The sequence below is a fragment of the Gorilla gorilla genome, chromosome 15 (genome assembly GCF_029281585.2).
Source record: "Gorilla gorilla gorilla isolate KB3781 chromosome 15, NHGRI_mGorGor1-v2.1_pri, whole genome shotgun sequence".
Classification (NCBI taxonomy): domain Eukaryota; kingdom Metazoa; phylum Chordata; class Mammalia; order Primates; family Hominidae; genus Gorilla; species Gorilla gorilla.
Window position 1 is genome coordinate 73,142,801 of NC_073239.2, and position 15,362 is coordinate 73,158,162.

Below are 15,362 nucleotides of genomic sequence, written 5' to 3' on the forward strand. Positions count from 1 at the left end.
ATTCCTTGGATTGAAATTCTAACTCTTCTTTGGCCAAGTGACAACCACTCTGACCCTCAGTTTTCTCATCTCTCATGTTAGGGACTATAATATTACTCAACTCATAGGTTAGAATGAATGAGTTAATACATGTAAATCTTTAAGAATGGCACCTGGTGTGTTGTAAATGCTCAACAAATGTTAACCAATATTACTGTTTTTATTTGTAAGAACATTGGGTATTATAGTACATCTTTTCTTCTTATTTTTCACCATGTCACAGAATGGAGACCTAAGGGGAAATAATAAGTGAGAAAATTTCTTAACAAATTATTCTTCATTTTAAAAAGCTGCATTGCTGTATCCTCTGGCAGGCAGTGTGGCAAAGTGAATGCATATCTGACTCTTCCGACAAGTTCCTTTGCCTTCAGTAATTCTGCGCTGCTTAGCAGAAACCATTGCTTTAAATCAGGCTTTGTGGAAATAGAGGGAGATGACTTACAAGTTGACTTTCAATATGGGGTTAATCCATCTTTGTTCTGGATTAAGAAAGGCTGGTCTCAGTCCTCTGAGCCTCTGTCTTCCCAGAGTTGGAGGCACATTTCAAGACCGTCTATCCCCAGCCCAAGACAGAGGGTAGTGAGATGCCCCCAGATGGGAGTATGGGCTGGAAGAAATGCTGATTTTCTCCTATTACCTCAATCAGTTGAAGCTACCTCCTCCTTGAATTTAACCCATTATCTGATTTGACAAGAATTTATTTTGCTAAAACCCTGATTGTGGCCATGATTGCTAATTTCAAAGAATAAAAAAAATGCAGGGGAGTGGGGCAGGGAAGGGCGTACAGAAGGAATAGTAGAGATTGGACAGAAGGGAGATATTGTTTCCTAAAACCTGACAATGGGAAAGGAAAAAGAGAAGAAGCTGCAAGCAAATATGTAGTCATACATACCAAAATAGACTTGAAATAATTTAAATCAGCCAAATACCTCCACTAGTGATACATGCAACTGAATGACATTGACCAGTTTATAGGTTTAAAAAATCCATATGAGTTAATCTCAAATATGTTAATGACCAATATTTTAAAATTTTATCAAGTTTCTGACTTTTAAAACACGCTTCTGATAAAGAATTGGAATTTTTAATGTAGAAAAAATGTTTTAAGTTAATGTGAGATTTTTGAAGGGAAGTCAGCCTCCTTTTTTGCCAAAATAAAGGAGTATATAATTTGCCCCAGTTATGATGCCATTTTCCTAGAATGTTAGGAAGATTCTGATTCCTCCTGTTCACTTTTCCCAATGTGAAAACTGAGACCTAGAGTTACAGGACCTTTCTAGGATTGCTTAGCTACCTTGAGCCTTGAGCTCTTGTTAATTTTTTCATTGTTGGGGGGTCTTAATTTGGCTTAATAAGTTGATACAAGTCTTTTACAACTTTGTTCTTTTTTAAAATCTAGTAATTGTTTCTGAACTTTGTGGACTTGTACATCGTAGGAAGCACTGATAAAAACGCAGCTGAGTGTCAGATGCTTTTATTACCTGGAAGCTGGGGCCCTGACTATGAATACACAGTTTACTTCCCACTTGGGCAGCATGTTTCCTGGCATGTGTCTGCCTCTCTCCCTGCAGGCTCAGGTGCCCCTGTTCCTGTCCTAAGCATCCGGCCCTGCACTGCTGTTGCCCTCTGAATCTCCTGTGTCTTTCCTGTCTTTGGCTGTGGTCTCTTCACTACCTACCCTGTCCAATCTAAGTGAGAAAGCTGCATCATGCTTAAGGTTTTCTTTCCTTGATACCAGGCCCCACTGCCCCAGTGAGTGCCCAGATCCTGCAGAATCTGCTTCTTCACCAGTCACCATCCCTAGCATGGACATTTGCAGTGGACATTTGTGAATGGACTGATGGATGAGCCACTGATAGTGTTCCCTTCACTGCAGGCCTTAGTATATTCATGCCTGTTAGATGTGACACTTAAGTGCTAAATATACTTTGAAGGTAATGTGGAACCCTCTCTCCATCACATGAAGCATGTCTGCTCAGGGGCATCCCTTCACCCCGCTGAAAAGCTTGAATAATTCTCCATGGTAACTGGATAAGGCAGCCCTGGATAAGGCAGCCCCACGTCCAGAGACTGGCACATGAAGTCTTTCACAGAATGCCCCCCCCCACCCATACCCGTCTAGCCTCCTTTCCACCAGTGCCCATTCCTCTGCCTCAAAATTCAGTCAATGGAGAATTGTAAAAGATTAGTACATTTAGGATCTTGTCTTTTACGTAAGTGAAAATAAGGACCGAGTGTTGATGCTTTGGATTCAAGAGCCAGCTGTGCAAAATTAAAGTATCCTATTATTCACTGTGTGTAATGATGACCCTAATGAATGTGGGATAATTCACTTCCCATTGATGAGAATTCAGTCTAAAACTGTAAACTAGATGCTCATTAATTTAATGCTTTTCCTTGACACATGTTTTGTTTCTACAGCTGTTAGTGAAATGTTTTTAGGCATCTGTGCAGGTGGAAGGATGCATGCAAGCTAAATAAGACTAGAGGACGAAGAGAATCTCTTTGGTATTCCTTATAACCATCCTTCTAAAAGGGGATCCCCACCCCCCTTCAAAAGCATGCTTCTGGAAGTCTCTTGTGGCTCAGTCTCTACCCTGTTTACTTGTCATATTGTGTCTTTATGTCTGCTTCTCACCATTTTGCTATTCTCATTTTCTAGTAGGGACGTGGGCATGGAGAGACAAACACCGGAACTGCCAGGAGAGAGCAGAGCTTCCCCTTCCTGTGAGCAGCCCTGGGTGGTCCTACCCCCTCCCCTCACAGCTGGTTTGAGGCTGAAGCAGCTTTCCACTGCATCTGTTCACTGAGGCAGTTCTGAAGCTAGTTGGGCCTTTTAATGGCCGTAAAACAGAATTGCTGTGTGGAAGGCCTTTCAGCAATTTAGCTAAAGGCTTTAGAGGCAGTGGAGATCTTTTCACTTACGAATATTGGCACTAATGAAACAGGTGGGGATACCTTTCCTCTAAATGCTGCCATTCTCTGTGTTCAAATACTGCAAACCCCTCATCCGGAGAAACTTTCCCACCTTGGCTGTGTTAGTCCATATTAAACCGTTTCGTAAGTTTGGGAGCGGTTCTACAGAGATCTTCTGGTTATTAAAATGTGAATCAGATGTCAAAAAGCCTAATCTGCCCAGCTGGCAGTTTGCGCCCCAGTCTCAGAGGCTGCACATGTGCGCAAGCCGTGATTGGCAGGTGTGGTGTCAGGCAGCATGCGACAGTGCTCCGGACAGGAGAGCATGGCCTCTGCAAGTGTATTCCCAGCTGGCAGGATGTGGCTTTTATTTAACTGCAAAATGTCAGTTTATCATTACTGGGCGTGGGTAGAGAAGGAGGGACTCTGTACAATTAAGTATTTACTCAGCAGATGACTACAATAAGTACAGAAATGGTTAAAATGTTATGACTGTGATTTTTAAGTACAATTTCTAGGATTGTGGAGGTTACATTGTATAAATAGGATTAATAACAAATGAATTTAAAGGCTAGAGAGAAGAGATTCCCTAGGAGTAACTCCCCACCCCTCCTTAAAATAACGATGTCCGTTTCTTTCCAAAGCATGTTTTCGTTTTGTTTTTGTTTTGAGGGGGTTTTTGGTGAAATTGTGAACCCTGAAGCTAGTGTGTCTGGCATTTATTTCTGGAGAAGGCCCTTCTAAGTCTATGTTTACTAAGCAATTTGAGCCACAGAAAACTTTTAGTCTCTGATATTTTGATATCTGGTGATGAGACAGTAATTACATCACTATTTCTAGGTTGGTAATCTTTGCTTTGGAAAATGTGTAATCCTCTGCTTCAGACATACTCAGTGTGGATCCATCACAGATGTGGCTGAAAGAAAAAAATCTGCAACCTCTTGCTTTTGTACATTCTTTGCTCTTGCCAAAGCTGTCTTGCCCTCTGCACTGTGATTGTATTATACTGCCCATTTGAAAAATGGCCGATAGGATCATTTTAAAATCATAATCTTTAAAAAAATTTTTACTTTAGGAACGTTTGTCTTAATTTTTGCCGATATGGTGTGTTAAGATTAGAATCTGTTAATTTCCTGACATTTATTAACTACCTGATATTTAAATTCCTTGCCTATTTTTGAATTGTATTGTTTGACTTCTTTTTTTTAATTTGTAGAATCTGTTATATGTGTTGCATATATTTTGTTTATCTTTTAACTTTGTTCATGGTGTCTCATCTCATACTTGAGTTGGGTATAATCAAGTCTGGAATTTTCTCACTTAAGCTTTATAAGTTTCTTGTTTTGCATAAGAGGTGCTTATCTATCTCAAGGTTTATGTAACATATTTTTTCAGATACTTTAAGTATTTTATTCTAGGTGTTTAGATTTTTCTTGCATTAGAATTTTTTGTTTATTTAATATTAATTGAGCATCTGCTGTGTGCCAGGCCCTAGGCTCTGCATGGGATGAGTTAAGACAAACATGGTCCCTGCACAAATGGAGGTTGTAGGGTCAGAGGCAGGCAATAAATAAGAAATCAAACGAATAAATATATAATATTCATTGGTGCTCAGCACTGTCAAGGAAACAAACAGTGGAGAATACTGTGAGGGCCAGGGACACATATTTAAGTTTTGATGAGTTATGAAGGCATACATAGAGTTTAGTCTTGCAAACAGAGAGGGGCAGAAGTGTATCTGTCAGCATATTCTAAGACTCTGAGGCAGGCTTGAGGGCTCGTTAGTGGGGAGTTGGAGCTTGGGATGAGATGAGGGTACAGTCAAGTCTTGTTCATGGGCCTTGGCTTTAATCTGATTGCAATAGGAAGCTGTTGGGTGTTTGGGGAGACATTTATGCATGAAGAGGGTGTTCTGGCTTTGATATGGAAGGAAAGGATGGAAGCAGAGAGACCAGTTAGGGCCTGTTGCATTGGCTTAGACCAGAAATGAAGTGGCTTAGACTAGTGTAATGGTTAATTGTATGTGTTAACTTGGCTGGGCCATTGTGCCTAGGTATGTGGTCAGGTGTTATTCTCAATGTTTCTGTGAAGGTGTTTTTGGATGAGATTAACATTTAAATCTCTAGACTTTGAGTAAAGCACATCAGGTAAAAGCTTGCATAGAACGAAAAGATTAACCCAATCCAAGCAAGAGGGAATTATCAGCAGATGGCCTTCAGACTTGAACTGCAGTCTTGGTTCTTTCCGGGGTCTCCGGCCTGCCTGTGCACACACACACATGCAGACACACACACCAGGAATCGTGACTGGTGAAGACACACACACACACACACACCAGGGATCATGACTGGTGAAGACACACACACACACACACACACACACACACCCCTTTGGTCCACTCATCTAGAGAACCCTGACTAATACAACTAGGATGGTGGGAGTAGAAGCACAGAGAAGCGAATATATCTTTGAGGAAGAAGCAACGGGACTCTCTCAGAGGAATAATTAATTGATTGTAATGTATGGATGATGATGCCATTCAAGGCAAAAGAGAGGAGCTGGTTTAAGGAGAAACTCAAAGAGTTTGGTTTGGGTCTTGTGTAGTCTGAGATGCCAGTGAGATATGAGGGGAAGAGTTGAGGGCACAAATTGGATACATGAATCTGGAATTCAACCATGTAGAGAGGGGCAGAAGATTTAGGACTGAGCATTGGTGAATTCATCCTTTAGACAAAGGCTGAAAAGGAGTGACCAGGAAATAGGGAGGAGAACCCAGAGAGCGTGGCATCATGGAGCATGAGAGGAGTGTGCCTAAGGCAGACTGGAGTAGCTGACAACATCAGATGCACTGAGTGAGTCCAGTGAGATGCGAGTTAAAGGAAGGGACTTAGATTTGACCACTTGCAGGTTGGTGGCTATGATGGCTAAGGCAAATCTGATGGAGCAGCGGGGACAGTGTCCAGCATGGAGTGGCTGAGCCGTAAGCAGGAGATGAGCAAGTGCAGAGCCCACATGTGGCAGCTCTTTGGAACAGATGTGCAGTGATGGGGAGTAGCAAAACTAGGGAGGGCTTGGGGGTCATGACTTTTTAATGATGGATGATAGGAGAGCATGCTTATATGCTGATGGAGATGACCCAGTATGGTGGGATATTGATGACAAGGAAGGAGAGGGTATAAATGGTTCTTGTTTTCTATCTATTCATTGGTCAGTTTTGGTACTTTTATATTTTGTTAGAAAATCTTCCATCTACTCTGGATTTTTGACAAAGTTTACATAATGTTCACTTTATTTTAATCATTAGTGTCTGTGATTATATCACCTTGTCTGTTCCTAATTTTGTAAATTTTTTGTTTTTTCCTTCTTTTCTTGCTTAAATAGCTTTTGTTTTACTCATATTTTCAAAGAGCCAGCTTATGACTTCACTTACTTTTTCTACTGTTATTTTCTTAAGTTTTATTAATTTTACCTTGTATCTTTCGCCCTTCTTCCTACAAGAATTCTGTAAACAAAAACAATTTTATTACTATCATGTGTGAGCCAAAAGTTTCTCTCTTGCTGCCCAAGGTCTTCCCCATGAGAGTCATCATATGATGCTTCTGGGTTGTCCTTAGTGATTGTCCTGAGTGTCTCCACATGCCCATATTTGGAAACTGAATGTAGCGGTTCTGCCTGGGCTCTAATCTCCATTTACTTCTGTTCTGTTTTTGTTTATACAAGAGACGGTCTGGCCTGGTCATTTCTGGTCTTGGTATGTTACTGCTGAGTCACAGTTCAGTTAACCAAGAACCATGAGAATGAAAGTTCTCAACTAATCACAGACGGTAGATTCCCCAATGCAATGAAAAACTCTTCTTTATATCAGGAATATTAAAATGGAAGATTTACATTTAAAATAATAATTAAATCTACCCAGTGCTTCATGGTTCTTCTTGTTGATTTCTCAGGGTGTGGTTAGCAATGAACTGAGGTTTATAACTAGCAAGTATTAGTGAAAACCCCCAATAATTCAGTTTAATGGCTACTTTGACACACTCATCCTGATTTAAACACAGACCCTACAGGTTATATAAACGGATAAGATACAAGTTGTTTTGGTGAATTAAAATCTGTAAATATGTATGATAAACCAGCCAGCTATTTCTTAAGTATTTACATGTAGTTTTCACTCAGCTTACCAGGGCCCAGGGATTTAATTAAGCTGTACTGCAAGTTCTGTTTATGGTTGTGCCATATACACAGGTGGTGCTCAATAAATCTTTGTTGACTTGATGTTGATTGAGTGTATCTGGGGTTTACCTTCACTGTAGAAATTACCTTACATGGATGGCAACGCTAGGTGTATTCACCTGGTAGACAGTGGGTCTGTATGAAGCTTAGGTTTTGCTGGCAGTCAGCAGTTTAAGTGATTAACGAAGAGTTCTTACAATACAGGGAGCAATGATTTAAAGCCAGAATTCAAGGCCTCAATATAACTGTTTACATTCTTTTTAATCTGTGTCATAATTCATTTTCAAATATTTGTAGTTGTTATTGTAACAGAAGGTATTTCTTCTTTCTTTTACTACTACTACACCACCTTGCCCTAACAATAATGAGAGTTCAAATACAGAGTGCTTATTCTGTGTCATACAGGTAATATCTATGGCCACCAGATTCTGTGCTAATAAGCACTTTGCATATTTTTTTTTATTTTCCCTCACAACAGTTTCACAAGGTAGGGCTTTTATCATTTCCATTTTCAGATGAGGAGTGTGAGGCACAGAGTGTTAAGTAACCTCCCCAAGGTCACACAGCTGATGAGAAGTGGAGTGAAGACACGCCTGGGTCTGTCTAATGCCGAAGCTTCCTTTCATAACTACCACACTCTACTGCCTTCGTTACCCTATAGGGTACCATCTAGAACTGGAAATGACGACCAAGAAGGAAGGAAATCTCACTAAAGGGCTGGCAAAATAATCAATATAACCACCATTCAGCCAAAAATACACGCAGGTGTTGAAATATTGGCTTTTTGATTTCTGAAATGCTGATGACTGTAAGTGAACAGCCTGTACTTCAGGCAAAGGTGATTCTTTTTTAAGTAACTGAATTCCTGAATCAGGTCTCTCCTTCTTAAAGTTCCTGTTAGACAGTTTTTAATATCACAGCAGGCCTTAGCAGAAGAACTGTTGGCATTTTCATTAGTTGTCTTACATTTGCATTTCAAACAAACATTCTGATTGTTTGCCTCATAGATTTTGCCTGGTCTAATGGCCGTGATCATTATTAAATGGAACTGTCTAAAGATTTCACAAGTTTGTTTGGATTTCATAGGCCTTCTTTTTAAATAAGAAAGGCACACAGTCATCTCTAATATTAAAATACATTTAATCTAGGTATAAAACACCAATTAAAAAAACATTAAACTTGGTCTTTAAATGTGAACCCAAGGAAGAGCACTGGCCTGTGCATTTGGAGGCCTGGAACATGCGCCCTGCAGTGTGGCTCCAGATAAATGATTCACTGTCTCTGAGCTTTAGGGAGAAACCTGTAAAATGGAACTGTAGATAAGTACCGTTTCCATGCAGTTCTTCAAATTCAGTATTCTGTCAAAAGGATTATCCTGGATTCGCTGGTGGTTTTTCCATGAGAGTGTTACTTAGGAGAAATGCAAAAGATATAGATAAAGATAAGCTAGAACTAGTGACAGATTTTTTCGTTTAGGCCTGCAAGCCTCCTTCCACATGATGTGAAATAGTCACTCATCGTGGAGACTTGGACAGTAATATACCCAGTAGTGACAATTATCCAGGAAAGAGCTGGGGATTTAAACAACTGTAGTAGTGGTACCCTATTTTTAAGTTCATGTTTCTGTGTACAGAGAATTTTGCATGCATTCATCCATCGTTTTTAAGGGCCTACCACGTAGATGTTATTTTTGAGGAAATATTTTTCCCTGTATATTATGGATGAATTGTATTGTCAAACTCCACCTGAAACCATTTCATTCTCATAGGCTCTCATCTGGTTAATTGCAAAATATGGTGAACTGCTAAATGTCTTTTGCTTTTAGGGGGTGGCTCAGTTGCACCATAGTTTACCAAGATATAGTTAGTAGTGCTTAACCAATAATTCATCAAGCTAACTATATACAATAATTCCATCCATAGTCAATTAGTTCATATTCTTTATCTACAAAAGCTGAATTCTGATGGCTCAAATCATTTTAAAGTTAAAATAGGCTTCTTAACCACAGACTTACAATAATATTAATAATAACTCACTGTGATTACAAAAATCTACTGAATGTTAACTATGTGTTAGATACTATTCTAGCACTTAACATGTGTTTAACTTCTCTATTCTCACAACCCAATGAGGTAAATTCTATTGCCCTATTTGATAGATGTAGAAACTGAGGCACAGAGATGCATGAGATAACCTGCCAGTGTCACACAACTGCTAAGTGATGTTGGTCAGGTCTCCAAAGCCCACATTCTTAACCAACTTAAAATTATCCATCTGGGGCCATAGAAGGTATTTGTTGTTGTTGTTGTTAAAAAATACTTCATTGTTTTCACCAAATAACAGTGGGGTTGATTGTACCATGTTTGTAAAAATGGAAGGAAAAAGCAGATAGCATCACCCCTTTAGTAAAAAAATACTTGAGGGAATGTTGTCTTAAATATCAAAATAAGCCTGCCTTTAAGAGTTGCTTTTTTTCCTTTTGGCTTCATTTTCAGTTTTTCTCTAATGGCTTTACACCTCCTCTGTCCTACAGAAGTGAAAGCCCTCCTTGGCCCATTCTGACTCATAGTTACCTGTCAGTTCTGTTCTCAGTGGAGACAGCTTTCCTGGAACCCTCCCCTCCTTCGCTACACTTGGAGCCTGCTCTCCAGGTCTGCTCACAGCCGGGGTCCTGCTGGCTCTGTGTCTTTCTCATTAGAGGCTTTCCCAAGTGTCTGATGATACTTGGATGTCTGTTCACAGGGAGGGCCAGCTGGAGTCTGGGAGTGGGGAAGGGTGGGACTCAAGAAGCCTGGGCCTAGGTGTAGGATGATTGAATTGGGGCAAGGCAGGGTCTTCTGGGGATGCATCTCCTGATGTTCTGCAGTGGTGGGAAGTACACAGCATATCATCTGTGAAGTCTTCTTGACAGCATCTTTAACCAGAATCTGATTATTGAGAAACAGCTAGACAAATCCAGATCATGGAGCATTTTGCAAGATACCTGTCCTGGTCTATTCAAAAATGTCTATAACGAAAGACCAAAATTAAATAAAAATAAAAGGCAGGGAAGTTGTCCTTTATTAAAAGAGATTAAAGAGGTAGAACAACCAAATGCAGTGTGTCATCATCCCTTGGATCCTGAATTTTTCAAAAAAAATTCTGTTAAAGTACATTTTTTAAACAATTTGGGAAGTTGAAATATGGAGTAATTATTGCACAAAAATTAATTTATTGCATGTGATAATAGTATTGTGATTACGTAGAAAATTGCTGAAAGATCTAGGGGTGACCAGCCTGGCCAACATGCTGAAATCCTGTCTTTACTAAAAATACAAAAATTAGCCAGGCATCACGGTGGCATATGCCAGTAATCCTAGCTACTCGGGAGGCTGAGGCATGAGAATTGTTTGAACCCAGGAAATGGAGGTTGCAGTGAGCCAAAATCGCACCACCTCACTCCAGCCTGGGTGACAAAGCGAGACTGTCAAAAAAAAAAAAAAAAAAATCTAGGGGTGAAGTATCGTAATGTCTGCAACTTAATGTGAAGTAGTTCAGCCAAAAAAAGGTATGTTTTTTGCAAATATACATATCTTTTTCTCTCTCCACACACATACTAGTGTGTGTGTGTGTGTGTGTATGTGTGATGTATGTATATAGATGTCTTCTGTATCTGTAGCCTTTTTTTCTGGGAACTATTTGATTTATTAGGAAAACATTAATTTCTCAGAGTTGGACAGTGAAGGGCAAAGCAGTGATTAAAAATGCAGTGAAACAATGAAAACATGATGTTTATGAGGCCATTTATTAGCCTGATAATTCATTAACCAAAGATTTATTGAGTACCTGCTAAGTCTGCCCTTACTGTGCCAGGTGCTCCTGAGCAAGATAGATCTCACTCCTCATCTTGGTCAACTCTGCAGCCCAATACAAGTACAAGTAATTAGGGCTGTTGTTTTGGAAAGGGATTATGGCTATATATACAGGAGGTCCCACCCTACTCTAAATTAGAGTAGAGAAAATCAGTGACTTTTCAGCTGAGTCTCTCACCCATAAAAAGATTAGGATTTAACTGTTAAAGGGTGAGTGGATAGAAGGGGGATAGAGAAAATGACAAATGAAGGAGAAACAGCCAGTACAAAGGCCCTGCTTTAGCAAGAAAAAATAATGGCAGTTCCCTGCCTCTGGGAGGGGTCAGGAAGGGAGATCTGAGCAGTAAGCAGGGCTGAGCTCCTGGGAGGACCTGCCAGCCCAAATATCAGGCAGGCGTTAGAGGGCTTGTTCAACAGGGGCCGATTGATGGGAACGAATATCCATTTTTGAACAGTCACATTGGTGATTGCTTTGATGTTATAGAGATGATAAAAGATCTCAAAGTTGGTGAATACTTGGAGATCAGTTAGAAGCTATTGTCCAGGCAAGGTGATGTGATTTAGACTGAGTTGTTTTAGACCGAATTGGTGGCAGCAAAACTAAAGAGTAGGTGACAGCTTAGAGTGATATTCACATAGTAGGTCAATGTGGATGCTTGGATCAGTCCTTAGGTTGTCTTGATGTGGCAGCTAAGAGAGCCAGAAAAGGCTGGGGCCACTCTGAGCTTCTGACTTGAAGAAATGGAAGGGTAATGTGAATTTGGAGGAGGACCATGGTCTTTTTCTTGGAGGTAGTAGAACGGGGGAGAAGATGACTGCGGTTTGCGGTGTGATGAATTTGAGGCATCTGTAAGACCTGAAGTGCTGGCATTCAGAAGGCTTAAAATGTATGGGTGTGGAGCTCGGAAGTGGGGTTTGGGTAAGATTAGGGAGTTTTTCATAAAGATGGTGTTTGGAGAAAGGAAATGACTCCCTGGGAAAGGACTTTTAAACTGTTAAGAAGAGGGCCTGGAAAAGAGGTGGGAGTCTATGAGTTAGGGTCTGGAGGGTGGGAAGAGAATCTGAAAGTGCTTTATTAATCCCAGCACTTTGAGACGCCGAGGTGGGTGGATCATGAGGTTAGATCGAGACCATCGTGGCTAACATGGTGAAACCCTGTCTCTACTAAAAATACAAAGAAGTAGCCAGGCGTGGTGGCACGAGCCTGTAGTCCCAGCTACTTGGGAGGCTGAGGCAGGAGAATCGCTTGACCTGGGAGGCAGAGGGTGCAGTGAGCCGAGACCATGCCACTGCACTGCAGCCTGGGCGACAGAGCGAGACTCCCTGTCAAAAAAAAGAAAGAAAGAAGGAAAGAAAGTGCTTTAAAACCAGGGAGTGGGTAGCAGACTCAGGCTGCGAGAGGTCAGGAAGAGAGGACTGAGAAGCCTGCTAGCTTTGCCAGTGCAAGGGTCATGGGGACCCTGTGGGGTGCTCTTTGACTAGAACATGGAGCGCTGGAGAAATTACAGGTACATGCTACCGTGAGTGGACTGTGAGGTGGGAGGCAGTGAAGACATGGAGACGGCAAGCCAGGAACGCATGCAATTTGTGAACAGAAGATCAAAGAGTGATACTGGTAGTGTAGTGGAGTCAAGGAAGGATTTACTCATATATATTTTTTAATGTGAACGAGTCTTGCTTAAGTGAGCCTATGGGGTCATGAGCCTGTAGGGGAGGGGGGAGATTGAAAATTCAGCAGGGAAGAGTTGATTGAGCTGGATCCTAGAGAAGGCAGGAGTGACCTGAGCTTAGCTAGGACTGGACTGAAGAAGCATGAAATCCTTTTTTTTGTAATAAGGTTGTGGGGGCGTGGGGTTAAGGGGAAGCTTGGAAGCTTAGATAAAGGCAGTAATTCTATAGAAAGTTAAAATGAATGTTTGAATAGCAAAACTATTTAGTAGTTTTGAAAGTAAATAAAATGTTTTGCTGTCAGATAGTGTTCATGTGGAGCTGAAGACTTGGATGCCCCTTTCAAGAGCACAGCACCATTCCAAGGGGCTGCTGCAAGGACCTCTGATCGCTTTGAGGGCCCTTGTGTCTCAGGGTTGCCTCCGTCACGCACACCTGACCCTGCACTGGGTGCTGGATGTTGGAGATAGGAAGTAATTGGGAGAAGGAGGGGAGCAATTAACTAAATACAGCTGAAATAAAAGGCTGCTCTAAGTATCATGGGTATCTAAGAGGGTAATTGGAGAGTTCGATTTTTTTTTCCTGTGGACTAATCAGTAACCATTATTTTGATGCATGAAAAGAACTACAGATAACCTACCAAATAGCAGTTAGCTTTCAAACCGGCGCTCCCAGCAGGAAGTGTGGCAACTATTCAGAAGTTCACTGTCTTTTGCAAAGGTTGAGTACTGAAGTGACACACTTCATTTACTAGAGTATTTGCAGTAGGAAGGTGACCTAATTAGAACAAATGGTAACTTCAGGAGCTTTCTCATCTTCTGATTACAAGGTGGTACTTCAGATTACTTCCCTGTACTTGATCAAAAGAGATGTGTTGTGACTTGTTAGTAGAATTAATCAGAAAAACACAAAAGTTGTATTAGAATGTGGGTCTGCATATCGCTCTTCCATTTCCCTTTCAAGAAAAATTTTAAGTTATTCTTAATTGACAAAAGTATCTCTTCTACCTGTCCCAACTTTACAACATTCTCCTTCACCAAATGGATTATACTTTGTAAACGTTTTAAGAGGTTCTTTCCAGTTTAACCTTAGTGTTTTGGTCATACCAAGCGCTCCAGTAAGTTGTCATTTCAGAGTTCAGTAAATGACTCTTTTAATGTGCTATTTCTATTTCCTATATTCCATTAAAAGCCACTTTGTTTTTCTAATGGTTCTACATTCCTAGAATACAAAATCAGAGTGGTTTCGCTTCAGATGTTTTAAAATAACATAAAAATCCTGGACTTTATCACCAGCCCGTGCAGTATTCTATGGCTTTTTTCTTTCCTCCTTGATCATTTTTTTGTTTGTTTGTTTCCTGCTGTTGAGTGTTTTATCAATCTAATACCAATTTTCCTCTTGGTTTATGGCTCTCATACACTGACTGTTAACCTTTGATATGGAACTCTGTCAAGTATTTTCTGAATTCCAAGATCACTGCCACTCCTTTGATTAAACTTGTCTGTATTATCCTCAGAGGGATTTGCTGCACGTTATGTGAGAATGACTTGCCATTCCTGAAAGCATGTTGGCTATGCCTAATCAAAATGTGCTCAACAAGTTATCAAATAAAGGTTCTTAGTTTTCAGTGATTACATGGGTATTCAGTTGTAATTCTGCAGAGAAATCCTGGAGAGGTGGTTTAAATTAATAACAAAAATTATCACCCCAGAGCAGAGTGAACATACGGCTTTAAGATTCATGAATGGTATCTTTTCTCCTCACCCTTAGACACATGCTAAGATTGCTAGATTACTAGTATTAATAAATACTGTACTTTGTACATTGACCACAAAGCTGGGAGAGAAAAAAAATAACTGAATAATCTCTATATAAACCTTAATGTTCCTGTCATTGTCATCATATCAAAATCAGAACAGCTTCTGCTATGGACTGCTGTGTTCTAGTCACTATGCTAATAATTTTATATATATTATTTAATTGCTCCAACAGGTATTTTTTGATCACCTACTATGTACCAGATACTGTGGTAGCTACCGAGGATATTATACTCACTACCCACAAGGGATTTATAATTTAATAGGAGACTCCAGCAAGAAAATTTGAAGTCCCACTAGAACATGATATTATTGGGGTATATTAGGAACAGGAGCCAACTTTCTAGCATGTTCATTTTCCTTTAGCAAATTGTATTTACATAAAAATGAGACTTACATAGTGTGGATAAAGCACAATTCAGCTTTAACATCCCCTAGACCTACTCAGGGGAAGCAGATAGGGAGATTGCTAGGAAAAGAGGGTTGGTAAGGGTTACAGAGCGCCTCACTCCAGGTAGGATTCAGCACCAGCTAAAGGCCAAAAGGGGTAGAAACTGTAAAGACAGCCGAGGCTTTTCTTGTCTGGCCAGAAGGTAAAGAGTGCCTGCATCCACAGGGTTCACCAGCAGAGAGCAGGAACTCTGACCAGGATGGTACCTCATTATCTTTGGCTGTCCTAGGGACATGGCCATCATGCCTTCTCTCAGGACAGACTGTGGACCTTTATCCAAATGACAGGCACGTTGGAGGTTGTCAGGTATTCAGGCTGGGACTCAGAAGGCAAACATAAAACTCTAATCTTTTCCAGACATATAAGTTGTAAAAGCCAGACATCTCTTGC

The 15,362-nt window shown here is 40.5% G+C and overlaps 1 protein-coding gene across 1 annotated transcript in view; it reads left to right on the forward strand.

The window, feature by feature from the left end:
- PELI2 (pellino E3 ubiquitin protein ligase family member 2) overlaps positions 1-15,362 on the forward strand; it is a 183,918-nt gene that overhangs the window by 74,951 nt on the left and 93,605 nt on the right. The window lies entirely within an intron of this gene.